The sequence below is a fragment of the Austrofundulus limnaeus genome, unplaced genomic scaffold (assembly GCF_001266775.1).
Source record: "Austrofundulus limnaeus strain Quisiro unplaced genomic scaffold, Austrofundulus_limnaeus-1.0 Scaffold1035, whole genome shotgun sequence".
In the NCBI taxonomy this organism is placed as follows: domain Eukaryota; kingdom Metazoa; phylum Chordata; class Actinopteri; order Cyprinodontiformes; family Rivulidae; genus Austrofundulus; species Austrofundulus limnaeus.
This window is the reverse complement of record NW_013953437.1, coordinates 32,518-51,057: the sequence shown is the minus strand read 5'-3', so window position 1 is coordinate 51,057 and position 18,540 is coordinate 32,518. Positions and strand designations below refer to the sequence as shown.

At 39.6% G+C, this 18,540-nt stretch overlaps 2 protein-coding genes across 8 annotated transcripts in view; one reads left to right on the top strand and one right to left on the bottom strand.

Annotated features, from left to right (window-relative positions):
• Positions 1-18,540, bottom strand: part of pak5 (p21 protein (Cdc42/Rac)-activated kinase 5) — a 58,820-nt gene that overhangs the window by 37,589 nt on the left and 2,691 nt on the right. Inside the window, exons 1-2 of one of the 6 annotated variants that reach the window (XM_014030286.1) lie at positions 17,573-17,670; positions 2,535-2,629 (exon numbers count right to left, since the gene is read on the bottom strand). The exons of 1 other annotated variant lie outside the window; for it this stretch is intronic. The gene's annotated coding sequence lies outside the window, so the exon portion shown is untranslated. Of the gene's footprint in view, positions 1-2,534; positions 2,630-17,572; positions 17,671-18,540 lie in introns of those variants that run through there. 4 more of the 6 variants (XM_014030285.1, XM_014030289.1, XM_014030290.1 and 1 more) reach the window with 4 other exon arrangements.
• The window catches only part of LOC106533844 (galectin-3), a 7,397-nt gene continuing 6,618 nt past the window's right edge, over positions 17,762-18,540 (top strand). For both annotated transcript variants that reach the window (XM_014030294.1, XM_014030292.1), the window contains exon 1: positions 17,762-17,850. The gene's annotated coding sequence lies outside the window, so the exon portion shown is untranslated. The remainder of the gene's footprint in view (positions 17,851-18,540) is intronic.

The window sequence follows — 18,540 nt, the reverse complement described above, 5'->3', positions numbered from 1 at the left end:
CCTACAACAGGTTTGAATAATGGTGGAGATGTTACTGCACTCCCTGGTTCAGCTGCAGGTGACGCACAGACTTTTTTTTATTTATTTATTTATTTATTTGTTTGTCTGTTTGTTTGTTTGTTTATTTGTTTATTTATTGCGAAGCGGTGCAGGCTGTGTGTCTTCCTTCTTTATTGAATGAGAGAACGAGAGGAAAGTTGACTACAGCGCCCCTCCCTCCTCAAAAGAGCAGAAACCGCTGGATGAAAGTCAGCAGACAATGCACAGTCAGGTCAGTTTTCCACAATCAGAATAAGATGATCAGATTAAGTGTTTACATGTACGTCGTTCGGATTATCAATCGGCATAAACCACCTCTCTCGTTCCAACTACAAATTCATTCGGATCGAGATGAATCGGGTCAGAATAATCTGAATGGGGTGTTTACATGARGCATTTTTTCCGAATGGTCGTTTAATCCAATTACTTATGTCCATGTAAACGTAGCTAATGATTGCACAACGTCAGAACTGATACACACATGCTAACATGTGTAGCATCCATATTTACTCCTGCAAACACAGCAATCTGTGTGTTACGTCTCTGCAGATGCAGGTTGCTTCAGGGTCCCAGACTGTTCACAGTGTAGTCTGATGAAGGATGCATTTAAATTATAATGTGAAAAACCGTTAAAATCTAAAAAAAAAGGTTGGCTCAAGTCCTCTGTGAATGGGTTCTTTTTTGTTGAAATGTTTCGTCTCTTCTCCAAGAGACTTCTTCAGTCTGAGGAGTTGCAGGTAAACTCAGCCTATAAGCAGTACCTTTTAATGGATCAATAAGTTTACCAGTGTTAACCAAAACTGGTTGTTCACATGCAAAAGAGAACCATCAGCCTAATGACCGATAGTTAGTGCCCTTATGGTCACTTATTGTTCACAGAGMGTTGTGTCATACTCYCAATAACTGCATTGTAAAAGGGGGACAACTGGACAATGAGGCCTCCACTCCTGTTTAACAACAATCTCTTCACAGAAATTCCTAGCCTGATGATGCTGATTAGAACTGAGCAATAACCTTCATCAGCAAAAGAAAAATCCAGAAAGTCTACATATCCTACGAAATTAAGGATGATTTTAATAAAGACTATGTTTAAAGTTGACAAACCACCACATCCTGTATTTTAATCAGACGTATAGAAAAAAATCTTGATTGAAAATTTGAAACTGGGAATTGAATGGAGTCCATGTTTATACAGACACAAAACAAAAGCTAGGATAAATTAAATTGCTTCGGCTAAGATAAATCATTGCCCACTGACTTTGCCCAGTCAGACAGTAATCCATTCTGTATAATTAGTTTAACAACAAAATGCTCTATGTCGTCTGTAAAGCTGATTGTATGGATTTTACTAATTTGGTTCAGACAAATACTATTCCAAGCACTTCTTATATAATGTGAAAGCAACGTTATGCTCCTGTCCAGCCTTAGCAATGACTCTGTCTAACCATGTTCCCAAATCAGGACTTCACATTTAAGTCATTTTGACCTATTACTAAAGCTCTGCCTCAAGCAGGAAATGAGCAATCATGACATGACTCACACGTCCACTGTTGACTGTTTACCTCTGCTGTCCTAAATGCTACCAGAGTTCAAGCTAACGTTAGAGGGAACCCAGCCCTGGTCATTATAAATGAACACTGTGAAACAAGGAAAATGAATATTCTTTGTGTTGAATTAACAAACTTTAGCATAAATTTGGCATCATGCGCATAGTCAAGGTCTTATTTAAATAAATAGTTCTGTGTAGTGTAGTTCCGCAAAAATGCTTTAAGATAACAGTTTTAACAATTAAATTTGGAGAAACCCCATTTAGTTTGAAGCAGATTGACAAACTAAGGGCTAGTAAGGGCAAAGCTAAGCCTAAAGTAAATTGCTGTCAACTTAAATTTACATTAATCCCAAACATTTCACGGCAGTTTATGCAAAAGATATTTTATAAACTTTACACTGCAAGCAATCATTGTTATTTACGTGAAATTCTGTTTGTTTACAAAAAGTGACAGCATCAGCTAGCTGTAGCACTTTTGATACAGCTTTAAAGGGTGGGGGGGGGGATTTCCAGACATATAATGTAACTCCATACCCATAATCAAGTAACCACTGTATATTACATTCAGTTGTTATGAAAATACTGTATAATGTACATCAAAAATATATTTGACTATGTAAACGCTTTGAAATTGTCCTCTGTCTCTTTAAGAAATTCCTACTGTCTTCACAACAATGCGTCAGGGGAGGGAGGCTCTGTAGGGCAAGAGTTTGGCTACAGACTGAGCTCCAGGGAGCAGCTTTGTATCAGAAAGTGTTTAAGAAGCTCAAAATGGCTACCACAGGAGATTCAAGGATTTCTCAAACATGCATGAACGWGTCAAAACAACACTCTGGGTACGTTTTTAAGAATGGGATCTAACCTCTGATGGAATAAGCATGAACTCCCTAGTTCACCTACAAGACAGCTGTTTTAAAACAAAGTAGCTGGAAAGATGATCTTTTACCTTTTTTAATTGTTCCATAGACCCATAGTGTCCAATCCTTGAGGGCCACTACCCTGCATGTTTTAGGTTAACAGGCTTCTGTAGAACTTGAAGGCCTGCAGAAGAGCAGGGAAACATGTAAAGCTGGGTTCACACCAAATGCATTTTGAGCAGCCAAAATGCGCCTGACGCCTCAAGTTGGACGCTTGTCAATAATGTCCGTACAGACAGAACGTGAATAGATGCGCGTCTGAAGAGGAAGGAGTGTCTTGTTTTTGTTTTTTTTTCCGGTCAGTCTTTAATGACGGATGAAATAAAGATGAAATAAAGAAAATGGCTTTGCTTTATTTACTAAGAGCGAGCGAACGTTGCGCTCATCAGATAATTAATTCACCAGATAATTTAGAGGCGGTCTGTTCTCTGAGTTTCACCACTCCAGGAGCTGCAAGCTGACAAACAATTTTTTTGTCCCGAGCCCAGTTTAACACGGCGGTCAGTTTAACAAGCTGTTGACCCWCATCAGTGCTGATATCTCCTGCCAGAACACCACCTACAGACAGTCGATTTCAGCTAAAGAGCTCATGTCCGTCTGTTTCAGGTTAGTGGGCAACATTCAGGAAACCATCACGTGGAAAAATGAGCCTTTCTGATTGGTTGATGCGGCGCGTCGAGCAGCAAAAGCTCAATTTTTTGAACTCGTGTCGGCTGCTTTGGATGCGCCGCATGCACGGAAAACGCTCTACCGCTACCTTGAGCACTGCTCTAAACAGCCTAGATGTGCTGCACCGCCTGTAGATGTTATGATTTGTGTCTGTGCTTATGATTTAGTCTAAGTTTTCTGTCTTTTCCTCCTGTTTTCTTCCTCCTGTCTGCCTTTGCTCTAGCCCCGCACACTCACACCTGATCCTCATGTTTCTTCCCCAGGTGTTTCTTGTTTTACCTCATTAGTTCTTCCTTTATATTCTGTCCTTTGTCCTCAGTCTTTGTCAGATCCTTGTTCTCTGTTTATTGTTGGATGTTCACGTCCCTGCCCCAAGACCTTGTTCATTTGCTGTCACGTCAGCACCTTTGTTTTTGCTTTAATAAACCTTTTTTGCCACCCTCACTCAGTTGTGCATCTTGGGGTTCTAATCAACCAAGGTCAATTGTAACACCAGATGCACATCCACCACTGACTTTGCATGTAAACTGGCAGCTTCGGCTGCTCAAAACGCGTTTGGACCAGAATTAAACACCACTGCCATAGGACTTTAAAGACTCCTCATTTGAGCCAACAGTTATCCAGTTTAGACAAGTCTCAAGCCTGCTATGCCATCAGTATTCTAACAGATATGACTGACACCCAGGAGCCTGAATTTTTAGGTTCACAGCATGGCTATTTCTCTCGAAAATACTCAAATATACAGTATGTTTGTGAAAGACAACAAAGCTAATTCTTCATTGGTCAACCCTTTACAATTTGGTCAACTACATTGCTACAGTAAAGGGAAATCAGAAACTACAAATTTAAAACATGATATTGTGAAGCTGTTGATCTCACGCTTTTAAAAAGAAAAACAAACTACACCTGGTGTGGTAACAGTAACTTGTGCAGAGAATCAAAGGTTGGGCTAAACTGGTTCAGGTACAATATGGTCTAAGTGAGCGACTGTTGCATGTGTTTTCATGATTACCTCCCAGATGGCAGATACAATGTGGATCTGAAGACGATGCTGTGATGTATACTTCAGTGCAACAGTGGCCTGCATCATCAACCTCTTCGTTGCCTTTGAAGTCTCCCAACGGGGGTGTGGGATATGGGCACTGGTAATGAACCAAGCTAAGCCAGAATGAATATCCCCATTCAAGTCTGTTTTGATGCAATTCCACCTGACTGATCTCAAATCACACAACAAAATAGCAAGAGCTCGATGACAACTGTTATGAAAGCTATACTGACTGGCGATACAAAGGAGAACACAGAGTGAGTCCAAAGATCCCCTCAGGATACTTTAGTCTTTTTGTCTCATTGCTTCTTCCACCCATCTTTCCTTCCTCTGTAATGGCAGAGTAGGATGAAATTGTAAAAAAATATATACTGCTTTTTCAAAACATCCAAATTTGCTCTTGATATCTAACCCATTCAAACCATATCTTCATGAGCYATAAATAGATATGTGAAGTAAATATGAGAAAATAAAAACAAAAGACAGATTATCTCTTTAAAACGACGCCTGACACTAGGAAGCAAGTGAACTGTCTGTCATTGAAGGTGGAAAGACAAAATTTAATGTACCAGGATTAAACTGCTTTGTAGCTAAAAGAAAACCAACTATTAGTGAAGCTAACTAAAGAAAGACTTCAGCCTCATTGTTCCAGTTTGTTATCCTGGCCCTTGCCTTCCTACGCAGCTCCGCTCAATTCTAGTTTCCCTTCACTGCTCCATCTGGGACTTCTCCCATTGAGATGGATTTCGCTGGCAGATTTTTAGCCGGGCCAATCAGAGAAGAGAATGTCAATTTTCTGTGCAGTGTCTGCTTGTAGTTTATTTTACCTGGGCCAATCAGCAAACAGAAGGCGGAGTTTTGAACGACGTCGATGTTCTGCACAGTGTCTGCTAGTTATTTTAGCATACGGCAGTGGAGGAAGTGAATGAAGCCAGTCCGTGTTGATAAGGCTTCCAAATTAAAATAAAATTGTCTGACAAAGCAGCAGCTCTCATTTACAGTCGTCTCGTTTGGCTCGGTATATTTCTCCTCTCAGTAAGGTTGTTTACAGCACACGCGATTTCCGGTTAGCTTCTTAGCTTAGCCTCCTTCACAGCGACAACACACACATGCTTCAGGAGGCCACGCCTCCTACAAGAAACGCTCCTCTATGCAGCAAGTCCAGACCCTTGTACGAAGCAAAGTGAAGAACAGGGTCTGGTTTTAACCAGGCTACCAGTTTGTAACAAAGCTGAACAAATGGACTGTGGAGAAATGAAAAAGGGGTCTTGTGGTCTGATGACTTCAAAATTACCCCATTGCAGAGTGATGGATGCATACGGGGGATAAAAAGTACTGAATTAAGTGATGCGCTCATCATGCCTTGTGTCATCACTGCAGGCCTAAGGAGGCCTGTGCAATGCCTCATGTATAGTACATTTGTGGAAAATGAGGTCATCTGACTATTATTATATTGGATTAAATTTAAACAGAAAAAGAGTGGGTCAGAGCCCATGAAAGATGAGGACTGACCACTACAGTCCAGATCTTGAGCTCACTGAAGATTCTGGAAATACTTGACTCAGTGTACTGACTTTCATTTCATCATTACATACCCTTGACTAAAAATGATTGCAACTCGGAGCAAATATAAACTTCATGACACTGTGTGGTGCAAGCTTACAGAACAAATCGAAGCTAAAGATGGTTCAACAAAATATCAGTGTTTGACTTTTTCTTTGGTTTCTTTTTTTAAAAAAAAACATGCCTGGTATATAAAATTGGCTGTTTGTTGCTTTCATGATTCTAAACTGTAATAATGTTAAACTGGCAATCCTTGAAGAAATGCATATCACACTTGTCTGTCTGTTTGAGCTCAGAGTATTTCTTGAGGGTGACTCAGCTACGACCACACCACAGTTTAGCTCAGTATGTGGAGAAATCAAAGGATTTGAAGGGGAGGCCATCTTAAATCAACTTGACTCTAAAGTTAATCAGTTGTAGACCTGCATTCAGTTATTTTCAGAGACATTACAATCTGTTCACTGGTCCAAAAGATATTTTGCTGACAGACATGTGCACATTCACACAGACATTAACACAATTCCCCCTCATGGTTTAGTGTGATAGAAAGGCTGATTTTATGGTTTAGATGAAGTCATAATATTAGGGTTGATTCTGTTCATACGAACACAACCACAGCTAATTAAAAAAAAATTGGAATTTGATTGTTACTCAATTCATTTCGACAAAACAAAATGATTTTTAATCTTTACTGTAAACAAAAGGAAGTAATTTTCAGCATGAAAAAGAGAAAAATTCTGTTTTGCATTTCAGACGAGATGAAACGCTTCAGCTCTGTAACCATGCTTTGTAAAATTCCTGGGCACTTTTTCAAAACCACAGGATTGAAAATGTGCAGAAAAGATTGCCAGTAGGTAATTACAGGGGGAGATCTCACAGATAGAGCCTGACTGCCTGCGGCAGCTCTCTGTGGATAAGATCCAATGCTGCTGTTTTAGTTTATGTGTTTGTGATAACTTGCATTTGGGTTTTAAGTTAAAGACTGACTGTCAAACTGTCATTAAATATGACATTAAAGCCACAGTTGTGTGAGAATTAGGCTATAAGATTAACCAAAATGAGTCAAAATTCAGTTGTGAATTAAAAATATAGCTTGTGTAAGAAATACCATGTTTTATGCATTGCCATAAAACATCAACCTTGTTCTGAATTTGGCAACAGTCATCCAAAGGAGGATAAGTCATAAGATGAATGCTTATTTAAATTCTCAAATTTGGGTGATAAAATCAGCAGCAGTCTCCGCTGGTTGCATAGCAACATAAGGGTGATGACAAGATTTCTGGGAGTCACAGGAAGTCCCCGTGCAGCTACTAAACTGTCCCACGAGGGGTTCCTGCACAAAACAAAACCAGCCTTTTTTCCTTTTTGTCACAAATTAAATGTAGAAATGTTTTTGATATGGCATGTGGTGGTGTTTTAAATGTGCCTTTTTATTTTTAATGCAAGATTAAAATAGTTTTTTTGTAAAATCGGCTAATATGAGAAAATATATTTTAAAAAGGTGAAAACTAAAGTAATGTCAGGTTCAACACAGGTCCTGATATGTACCGTCCTGTTAAGTCTGCATAAGTGCAGCATAGTTCACTTCAACTAAATAATTTTYTTTTTAAGACAGCTTCACATCTGTTACAAAGATAATAAGGTCAAACTCAAATCTGATAAAGTTAAAATGTTGGAAAAAGGTAAATAAAAAGACAATGCAATGATTGTCAAATCTTATATACATTGTGTAATTTTTGTTCACTTTGGAACATAATACATGTTTCAAATTTTTTAAACTAAAAATATTACTTATTTTAGGGAGAAAATACAGTACTTTTGTGCCAGCAACACAGCTCAATAAAGTGGGGACAGGAACAACAATCGGCAAGAAAGTTAAGTAGAATCAATAACTAGTTTTTTAGCAACAGGTCATGAAGAGAACTGGGTATATTTCTAATGTTTTTTAATTGATAAAGCTTCCCAGATGGGAAGTGAAACACCCTTTAAATATCCTATCATCAACAGTTCATAATATTGTTATGGACTAATTGTCTATCTGTGTCACATGTTCAATGTTAATCTGTTTGTCCAGACAACAGGACTCCGCAACGGACTGACCTCTCTTGTTTGATAAGACACTCTTTGTCTGGGAGCCCTGTGATAGGCTGGAGAGTACAAGGGGCGATCTGTGATTGGTTATAAGCACGTCATATGATGTTATCATGGTGTATATTATTGGCTGTGTCCGCTGACGTGTCAGCAGTGAGCCAACGGTACTTCCTTGATTGGGTCCTGTTTGTTTGTTGCTCWGAATTAAATCATTTATTTGCGACCATACACGCAGACTTTTCTGGCATTATTCCAACGTGTTTTTGCATTCTTGGTAAATCGTGCCACCACAATTTTGGCGTTGTCGGCAGGATTCCACCACAATATCATCAAAAAGATTTTAAGAATGTGGAGAAATCTAAGGACAAAACAGAGCATCTAGTGTCAATACTAGATGCTCGTGATCTTCAGGTCCTCCAGCAGCACTGATTATTTTTTTTAAAAAGGTCTCATTCTGTTATGAGTTTAGGAACACTTCCACAAAGCATTGTCTGTAAACAGAAGTTGCTATGCCTTCGGCAAATGCAGGTTAAAGCTCTATCATGTAAAAAAAGGCCATACCTGAACAGTTTCCAGGAAAGCTGCTGCCTTCTCTTGACCAAACATAATTTAAAATGCAGTGACGCAAAGTGTAAAACTGTTCTGTGTTCAGAAGAATCAAGGGTTTTTTTTTAACTTTGAGGGATTATTCAGTATGTTATCAGCACACAATTCAAAAGCTCGCCTCTCTTATGGTATGGGTATGCATTAGTATCAAAGTAATAGGCAGCTCAAATGTGTCATCAATGAAAAAATATTTACCAATTTTACAAAAACATATGTGGTTGTACAATTTTGTATAACTAAAAAAAAATTCTACAATCACACAGCTTAGTGTGTAATAACCCAAAATTAAGAACCTCACCAGCTTCCTCCTAATAAAATGTTTTGTGCTGTTTTAGAAACAAAAAATATAATGTATACTTTTTAATTGATTCAAGTGGATTAGTTGCATTTTCTTTAAAATAGTATTTTTTCACTATTTTGTCATTGATGACAATATTAATTCCTCCTCTCTGTTGCACAGTATCTGTAGTGTGTGTGTATGTGTGACACAAAGAGTGTGTGTGACAGGGGGAGCTCAGCAGAACATGACATGAAATGAAGATAATGTAACTGAAGCTGACAACAATAATAAACTTCCAAACAAGTGTTGACAAATGATAAAGATAACTAAGAACTAAAGAAAGATGTTGTGTGCTGTCAGGCTGCGTAAAAAAACCAGTGGACCACCTTTCATTGCAGTGGTTTACCTGTGCTTCTCTTTAAAAATGTAGATTTACCCATTTCAGGTTCTGGCATGTTTAGTTCAGCTCCAGCAAACAAACACTTCAACATCACTTTGTTTTCTAAGAGTCCAGCTAAGAACAACAGATCTATAAATTCATGCTTGTTCTTTTTTGCTGCTGGATTAAAAAAAAATCTTCCATGTTGCCGAAGTTGAGAAGTCATGTCAAATAACGACAAAAGAACTGAAAATTTACCACACACGCTCACACACAGACTTTCACAAAAATAGCTGAGCTCCCTCTGCCTTGAGGGTGGGTGACAGAGCTGCGAGGCCCAGCGCTGTGGTCCTCACAGCAGAACGGGCAGATGCAGCACTCTCCAGCCTCCGGGCATCCCTGGGTATTCAAGCTTATCTCTTCATCAGAGCCCTGTGAAGCTTTAGCCCTCATGACTGGCACACATGAACACGCTTCCAGCACCGCGTTAGTTAAGCTTTTCCGGTTTTAGGAAAAAAAGAAAAACTGTGAGGGGAGTTCAGCAGCATCTCTGAGTGTAAATCTACACAAGTCAGGTTGAGGGTAATGGTAAWGAATGGAGATAATGATACAGTTGTGCTTTTCCACCTGACTTTAACAAACCAGATGGGTAGGGATGGGTTACAATAATGTATTCCAGAATTACATAAAAAATAGCCAAAGTTGTATTTTCATTACAGTAATTAAAACTTTTCATATAAATTTGTGCCAGCTGTTTTCAACTTAATCTTTCAAATGGCAAACATGTTTGGGGGCTCGTCCGGGATGGGAAAAAAACATCATTTGGCCAGGTGGCAGGTCTACTCGGACATTGAGGGATAGGCACTGTGAAATAAGAGGTAAGCAGAACCTTTTGTCTCCTGAATACCTTTCCCATTAACCAATTCAGGGTGGTAACGGTGACTGCCACAACACATGTTACCATGCCTTAATTACAATCAATACCATTTGTGGTGCCACAGTGGCCTTCAGAGTGGAGGTTAAATAGGAGAATAAACCCCCATTAATATTAAGACTTAAAAAATGTCAAAGACTGTGGTTCTAACCACGGATGAATGAGTCTTTGATCCATGAATTTCCAAGGAAATATAACAACTCATTTGTCCCATCATCATGCACAAAAACACAAGTCTAAAGCATTGTGGGAAAGTTTACAGCCTGCTCCATCTGCTTCAATTTGGAAATGGTCAATATGCTGTTAAGACTGCACTATTATCTTTCTAAAAACTGAAAGTTAAACATTTCACATTCCACCATCACATGAGAAGTGTGGGGCACCCTGGGCAGATAGCAAGTACATCACAATGACAGAAAGACATTCACAGTCTCAATTACACTAAGGGACAATTTAAAGTTARCAATAAACTTTACATGCATGCTTTTGGTTTGTGGAAGGCAACCAGAGTATGCAGGAAAAAAAACCACACATGCACAGTGAGAACATATAAACTCCACACAGAAAAGCCCCCAAGCTGGGAGATGATCCTGTGACCTTTCTGAAAGGCAACAGCTCTAACCAAAGTGTCCCCCCTCCCCCAAGCTGCTCCAGCCAAATGTTAATACAGCAAATCAGGGTATAATTTGAGAAAGGTTTTGTAAGTACTGACAATTATTCATCTGACTATATTACCAAAAGTGTATTGAACTGTCAATGTTACAAAAAGATGACTCAGCAATAATAATTAAAAGCTCAAACACATTCTTTGGAAATCTCCTTCAAAATGCTATCTTTTTGCACTCGTCAGCAAAGTCTCTTTACAGATTGTCTGTCTGTGTTCCTATGAACCCAAACAGAAACTGTTTTGCTACTTATCAAGTCATGCAGAAAACACTAAATATTGTTTCTTTTTCAAGCCTAGGAGAGAAAAAAAAACAGCAGAATGCAATAACCTGGGACAAACGCTGACATGGGAAGTTAAGTTTGGTATTCAGGCTGCTTGGAGCCAAAATGAACAGACGTGATACACAGGGATAACGTAAGAAAGACAGACACATGCTCCTTTCAATAGCTCATCTCTTTTTGTGATTGTCTGCCCTTCGCTCCACGCTTTCTTCTGCTTCATCGTCATTCTTCTTCTCACTCCCAGTTAAACACTTTATACATTCCAGTATTTATTTTTGTCGTTCTTTCTTCCATAATTCTGAGGCTGCAGCTTATCCCCTTCCCTTGCCACAATGGTCCTCTGGCTCACTTTAGTTTCCATTCTTCTTGTCAGACCATCTTTTCCAACTTCCCCTTATTAGCTCTCTTCTCTTTGTTTAAACTTTTTGTGCATGAGTTCAGACTCTTGATTCACAAAATCCATTGATACAAGTCTGCTTTTAAAGTTGCAATTAAGATTTCAATGCTCAATTCCGATTTTTGTTAAAATCCAAATTTTCTGCTCATTTCGTTCACATTTACTGTAAATGCAACCATCAGACTACAGTGTAAACAGTCCTTGAAGTGACCCACTTGTGCAGAAGAAGACATGACTTCACACGCATAACGCTGTTTACAGAAGTAAACAGGGATGCTACATTTTAGCATGAGTGTATCGATTTTGAAATAGTTGTGCAATCACAACCAATTAAATAACTATAAGATAGGATTGTTTCATAGTGCATTTGATATTGTCTCTTCCAGACTACTACAGACCAAAACTGCACTTCTGGAAATGAAGGTAGAACACATAAGTATGGACCCCATCATGCTAGTATCAATATGATCCAACACCAACATTGGCATCAGATGTTGGAGTTGATTCTCTGTCATTCAGAACATGACAACTGAAAAAAGCAACTGGACTTCTGTCCTGTAGAAGTGGAGTTCCACGTTTTAAACTGCATGTAGCAGAATTGATAATATCTGGATTAATATGCGTATTCCTACTTCAACGACGTAAACATGAAATGAAATGCAGCATGACAGATCAGACTGCTGCTACTTTAAAAAATATCTCGTCCTATCTTGTCAAACTTGAAAAAAAATCGTATTTGTTACGTTCAGAAAGTCAAGAAATCACAGAAGAAATTTTTCTGTCTGCAGTGGGAACACAGCATGTGCGATGCCCCCCAAAAATCTGCATTTAATCAAGGGGTGCACCAATTGCAGTTTTCTTGCCAATCACCCATCTCTAAAAAGTCTGACTTGCCTATTTGAATTTTGGTCAAAACCCCTTTTTAAATACCTGACATTGTCTGATGTTATAACGTTACAATACACCTTCAATGTTCCAGTTCTAATTTATTAAACACATTGACCATTACCCTTGAAACAATACAAACTTGTTTTAACTGGACATTAGGTAGTGCTCACAGTAGAGCAAAAGGTGACAGTAGCTGCATTTTCATTGCAAATGTGCGTAAAACTTTGTCGATATTCTGTTAATGTTGAAAAACACAGTTTCGCAATCGCGGTGTTTCCATTAAGTAAGAAATGCTGTTAAAGTCATGCGTGAATATGTTTGTTCTCGTGATAAGTCATTACAAACATGGCGGCAATGGATGTAAACACATAGCAAATTGCTACAGCGACACAAGCACTCATCATCAGAGGAGACGTCGGCGTCTTATCGAGGCTTTCCAGCGACAAGCCCCTATTTGGGAGTGGCTACGTATGCTGTGTTTTTGGGAAATTGTAGTCGGTGAGTTTACTACTTTCTTACTACTTCCATTTCCTGTTATCTTCTTCTTCGTTGTCTTTTTCGCCAGTAGAAACAGCCGGTTGTTGATCACGTGACTCTCGTGATGCGAAAAAAGTGTTTCATTGCAGTTTTGCGAAAAACACCAATTTCGATACGGCCAAAAAAACCACCTCATCCTAGCGCAAAAATATTGTCGAAAAATGTATTTTTTTTTTCAAAATTGATGTGTTTTCATTGAGTAATTTCTTTTTGAAATTCTAATTTGCGCATTTTCATGGCCAATGGAAACGCAGCTAGTGGCTGATTTCCAGACCTTTGTGGAGGTAGATGAGAAGCCAGTCTTTTCCACCGATCTTATTTAAGTATCAGCTGATCTCCCAGATTTAAAGAAATTGGTGCTGATAAATTAGCCGGCCTATTTATCACTGCACCTATAAAACCTAGTTTAATCCTTGCATTTTAAACAATATCCACACACAAAGCAACCCAGGAATGTTGACCAGAAGTCAATGAGATTAGCCTTGAAGGTTGAGGAGGAAGCACCAACAAGAAAGGACATGCAGTTCTTCAGTACACACAGCAAAGTAGCATTAGCTCATCATCTTCTGGCTACATTATTCAATCCACGACACCCTCGGACTCTTATGTAATTGTCAATTTGTGTAAGGAACAAAAAAAATAAAAAAATAAACTGCCTCCTCCTAGACAGCAAGAGCAGTCTAGTGAGAACTCACGGAGGACTGAAATAGTTTGTCATGTGTTCATCATCGCTGCAGCCTTTGAAGTGCTCACCCCGTATCCAGAAACYTTCAACAGGAGAGGGCCTTCGAGTGGCTCTGTGTGTGTGGGTGTGTGCCAGAGAGACAAAAAATACAAAATAAACGAACAGGGAAGAGGAAATACAAGCAGAGGATAACGACAATCGAGTTGTTGGGCTGTGATAACTTCAAAGATTATTATTATTATTATTATTATTATTATTATTATTACTGCAGGCTGAAGCCGTGCTGTGGCATCCCTCAAGCTTTGATCATTATGTAAAGCTGTTGTGCTCAACGCTGCTACTGAATACATTACTGAGCGGTTAACCAGGGAAGGTGCAAGCAGGCGAACACACACTGACACAATGACTCGGCTTAAAAACGTCTTTAGATTTCACAACAACACACCCAATCATGACACACAAAACGCACTGGTAAACCTCTCCTTGAGGAATCAGCTGGATTGGAGGAACAGGAAGAGATAACTGACTTAAACAGGAAGACCATCAAAACTCACACAGTTCTGTTCTGACTTTTGTCAAGTTATGTTAGACTTCAGAGACACATTAGGAGCAGAAAGCTGGCAATAAAAAAAAAAAAACAACTGGGGGCGATAAAAGATGCAAATGGTACCATCTAGTAGCACCATGGGGACTGCAGGAGCTTGTTCCATGAAAATAAAATGTTTTCTTGGACTTTTTGCCGCATCTGTTTCTGCCGTCTTTTCCCAAATAAAACCCCAAATGCTCCTTCAATTTCTGGTTTTAAAGCGAAAGATGCAGATGTTTTAGGCAAAAAAGAAGCCGCCTTTCTTAGTGGTTAGTTTACTACAAAGACCTGAAGCATTTTAGAATTCATCTGCATAAAATCGAATCATGGTAATAGTCAAATAATGTATAAAAATTTCAAATTGTTGCATAAGTTTGCTTGTTTCAAGGCTGATATTTAAATAATGATTTCAGTGTTCCATAATTTGCAGGGGAGGAAATGTATCCATTGTGTTGTGGAGGTGATTTATTACAAAAACAATCTTGAAACACTGCCCCAGATGTCATTATCCAGTGTGTAATCAATTCTTTTGAACATAAGATAGGAAAAAAAATTAAAAATACAGACTGTTATTATATCATGAAACTGATAATATTCCTAAACATACTGCTATTTTTTTGTCCAATCAAACCAAAAATATAGTTACTATCTTGTAAGATAAACATCAAAACAAGTATGCCCTTTAGAATAAAAAAAATAAGAAATATTTGACATCTTTATCTAAAAAATAAATAGGAGAGCTCTATTAAAGTTTCACCATTAAGATAATCAGTCCACAAAGTTCATATAAGTATGATTGCTTTTTACATACTTAGTACAAAAAGTTTTTAAAAAATCTGTTTGGTAGATTATATCTTTGTTGTAACAATGCTTGTAAAGCCTGTTAATTACCCTTTTAAACTGTGCCACATTCGTAAGGAACATGCCTTCGTGGATGAGCAGTAGAGCTGAGGATGTGGGTTGCCTACATGAAAAATTTGCCAAATCTTCTCCGTCATTGAATAGGGTTCAAAAGTATCCAGCAGTAGGCCATTTTCTTCATTTAAAATCTAAATTTAGACACTTTTTTGCCAGGTTTTGCAGTGTTCCAGTATTTTATTTCTTTAAACGTAATACAATGGATTTTAGGACCATGTGATCCTCCCCTGTAAGAGGGCCGATACCGCTCTGCTAGCAGTCAGAGAGGACACTGTAGAGACAGGAACAAGCTAGGTTTTTTGTAACCCTTGGATCTTGGATCTGGATTTCTCCCTGACAAGGGAGATGACAAACCACCATGAGAACCTTGAAGTGATGAACCTGTTTGTGGAACCACATGTTCTTTGCATCAGAAAGCTGGGGACCATTTGAGGCTCCATCAGTAGAACTACTAGTAGAACCCAGAGAGTTTCACACTGCAGCAGGTAAAATAGTAGTGGCAACAGTAACTACAAATATAGCTAGTAATTCAGCATGGTTCACCTGTTGACTTTCTGTGGTTCGGACAAGCTCAATTACGATGTGGACGCAGCGAGCAGCCCATTGATGGACCCAGGAAAGAGACAGATGTCCTCTACGTCCACATCTACATCCAACACCTGCAAACCCAGGCAGGTGGACGACAAGGTGATGGAGGCTCTGACTGTCTGACGAAGCGAGCCAGAAGCTGGGTTTAAAGTCTTAATAACACAAGTGCTCAGTCTATATTGAGTCGATGAGGTCCAGCACCAGTTCTTGGGCTATTTTTTTTAATAATCACAAATTGTCTTCATAAAACTGCTGATTTTTGGACTCTTCAAACACACTCCCTGCCGTTTTCTAAACGGCAGAAAAATGCARGTCTGACGTTATTAATTTCAACTTTTTTTCCAGCCCCCAATTTTTTTCAAAACAAACTCGTACCCTCATCTATGGTCATGAGCTTTGGGTCATGACCGAAAGAACGAGGTCCCGGATACAAGCAGCCGAAACGGGTTTCCTCCGCAGGGTGGCTGGGCTCTCCCTTAGAGATAGGGTGAGAAGCTCGGTCATCCGGGAGGGACTCAGAGTAGAGCCGCTGCTCCTCCACGTCGAGAGGAGCCAGTTGAGGTGGCTCGGGCATCTGGTAAGGATGCCTCCTGGACGCCTCCCTGGTGAGGTGTTCCGGGCACGTCCCACCGGGAGGAGGCCCKGAGGAAGACCCAGGACACGCTGGAGGGACTATGTCTCTCGGCTGGCCTGGGAACYCCTTGGAGTTCCCCCGGAGGAGCTGGAAGAAGTGGATGGGGAGAGGGAGGTCTGGGCCTCCTTTCTGAAGCTGCTGCCCCCGTGACCCGACCCCGGATAGGCGGAAGAAAATGGATGGATGGATGGATGGATAAACTCGTACTCCTGAAACTTTTGAACCTTCTGCACTGCCCAACAGCTTATTTTGCTGTTGCTACTGACACTTATTTTGAGCTCCTGGTACCCGCTGATGCTGCCACTCGATGCTCAGTATTGCCTAGAACTGTTACAACAAAGAAATAATTTACCAAACGCTGATTTCCTTCTTTTTGTGATAAGTTTATTTTCATTGTCATGATTTGTATTCCAGTTTTAAGACATCTGGGGTTATTGGAGATYTCATAGCCTACAGTGTGTTTTTAATCACCACCATAATGAGTAACGTTGCTGTTGGGGGTATTTAGGAGCTTATGGAGGAAAACCCCAGCTCAGAGTCGCCACATTTAATTTTCATCTACACTTTCCTTTCCAGCCTGACTCTTAAAAAAACAGTCCATCAGTTCCTGTTCCTACCTGGCCTACATTTGCCCACAAACTCTGGCTGTCTGATAGATTAAAAAAAGAAACATAAGCAGTGCAAATAAATGCCTGCACTGTCATTATCACTGGAGTGCAGCGTGAATATAAACAATGCTGGGGGATGCTGTTGTGTTACAAATAAAGAAACAGGAAAAAAAATAGTGCACGATGCTACTATAAGGAGCACCACTCAACCAGCCTTATAAAGGTGCATTACAGTGTTTCTTTTTTAACCCACTTCGACCTCTAGCATTGGCAATAATTAATCTCCTTTTAAGCATTGGTGTCATGATTTTAAAAAAGCCCAGCCAGCYGACATCAGAACCTGTTCGCACGGATGTGATGCCCACCCATTTCAACACCAAGGACAGCGGTCGACGGCACGGAGAGCCTGACAGCCATGACAACACACAAGCAACTAGAAAAAAATAAATACAAATAAAAATGACAGATTTCTGCACGGATGCGTCGTCAGCGGCGACGTGAACCTGCCCAGAATGACACTGCTGTTTTAATGTGTGCTACCTTACCGGCGTACAGAAACACACACGAAATAAAKCCCCCCTCTTCTAGATAAGCGTTTACCAAAGCGGCTTTTTGCCCCCCCCCTGCAACAAGAAGCACTCTTTTTTTTTTAAAACCACTGTTTATAAATATATAACAAACGCGTCTTTTTTACGAATAAAACATGCCTACCTGCTTGCTACGAGGTCGAGGAGCTCACATGTCCCGTTGCTTTCATTGTATTTCTTTTTGGTCTGTTCTTAAGGTACATATGTATTTTTTTTTTCCCAGAGATGAACACCGTTATGTGTCTACCAGCGCCATGTTATTATCTCCGAGTGGAGGACTCCTGTGCGCTACATCCGGGCGGCTGAGGGGAGCAAATGAGCAGAGAGAGGGCGGAGAGAGTGCTCGGGAAATGTAAAGCACCTGTGCTGTGCAGCCGGACGATGGGGACGGTTTACAGTCAGGTACGGGACCCGCACATACATGAACCCATAGCATGAAGCCGTGCCTTGTTTTCCCGTACAGCTTAAGCTAGACGGTTACAGCAGCTAGCTTACAGGGGACTTAATAAAGTTAAAATGTTAAATAAATAGCCTAACAAATAATAAAATAACGACAAAAATTCTCTTAAACAATAAATAAGTCGTTCAGTTTATGTGTATAATGTGCTAAGTGGATAAAAAAATGCTAAAGGTAATAAATCGGCATATAATTAGCTTAAGACGCACCTTTGTTGTTGACTGTTAATGCGCATGCGTAATATCAAATGCATTCACCAGCTATTTCCGGTTTCAAGATCAGCGTTGAACTCTAGTTTTTTTGGTCCATTACTCAGGCTTTTCTATTGAATATACACTAGACCAGTGGTTCACAAACTTTTTGTCTTCTGACCCACAAAATATCCATGGCAAAAACTTGTGACCCCAAATATTACTGGTCTGAGTACATAAACTTCGTTAATAACCCTAAAAAACACAGGCTTTTTGACAATGTAAACAGCTTATACACAAATATAAATACTTATTTTTACTTATTTTGTGTTTTCGTAATAATTATAGGGAATATATTACATCAGCAATTATTTTATTACCCCTTAAATTGATTTCTGGAGATTATCCAAGGTGCTTCATGACCCATAATTGGGTCCCAAGCCC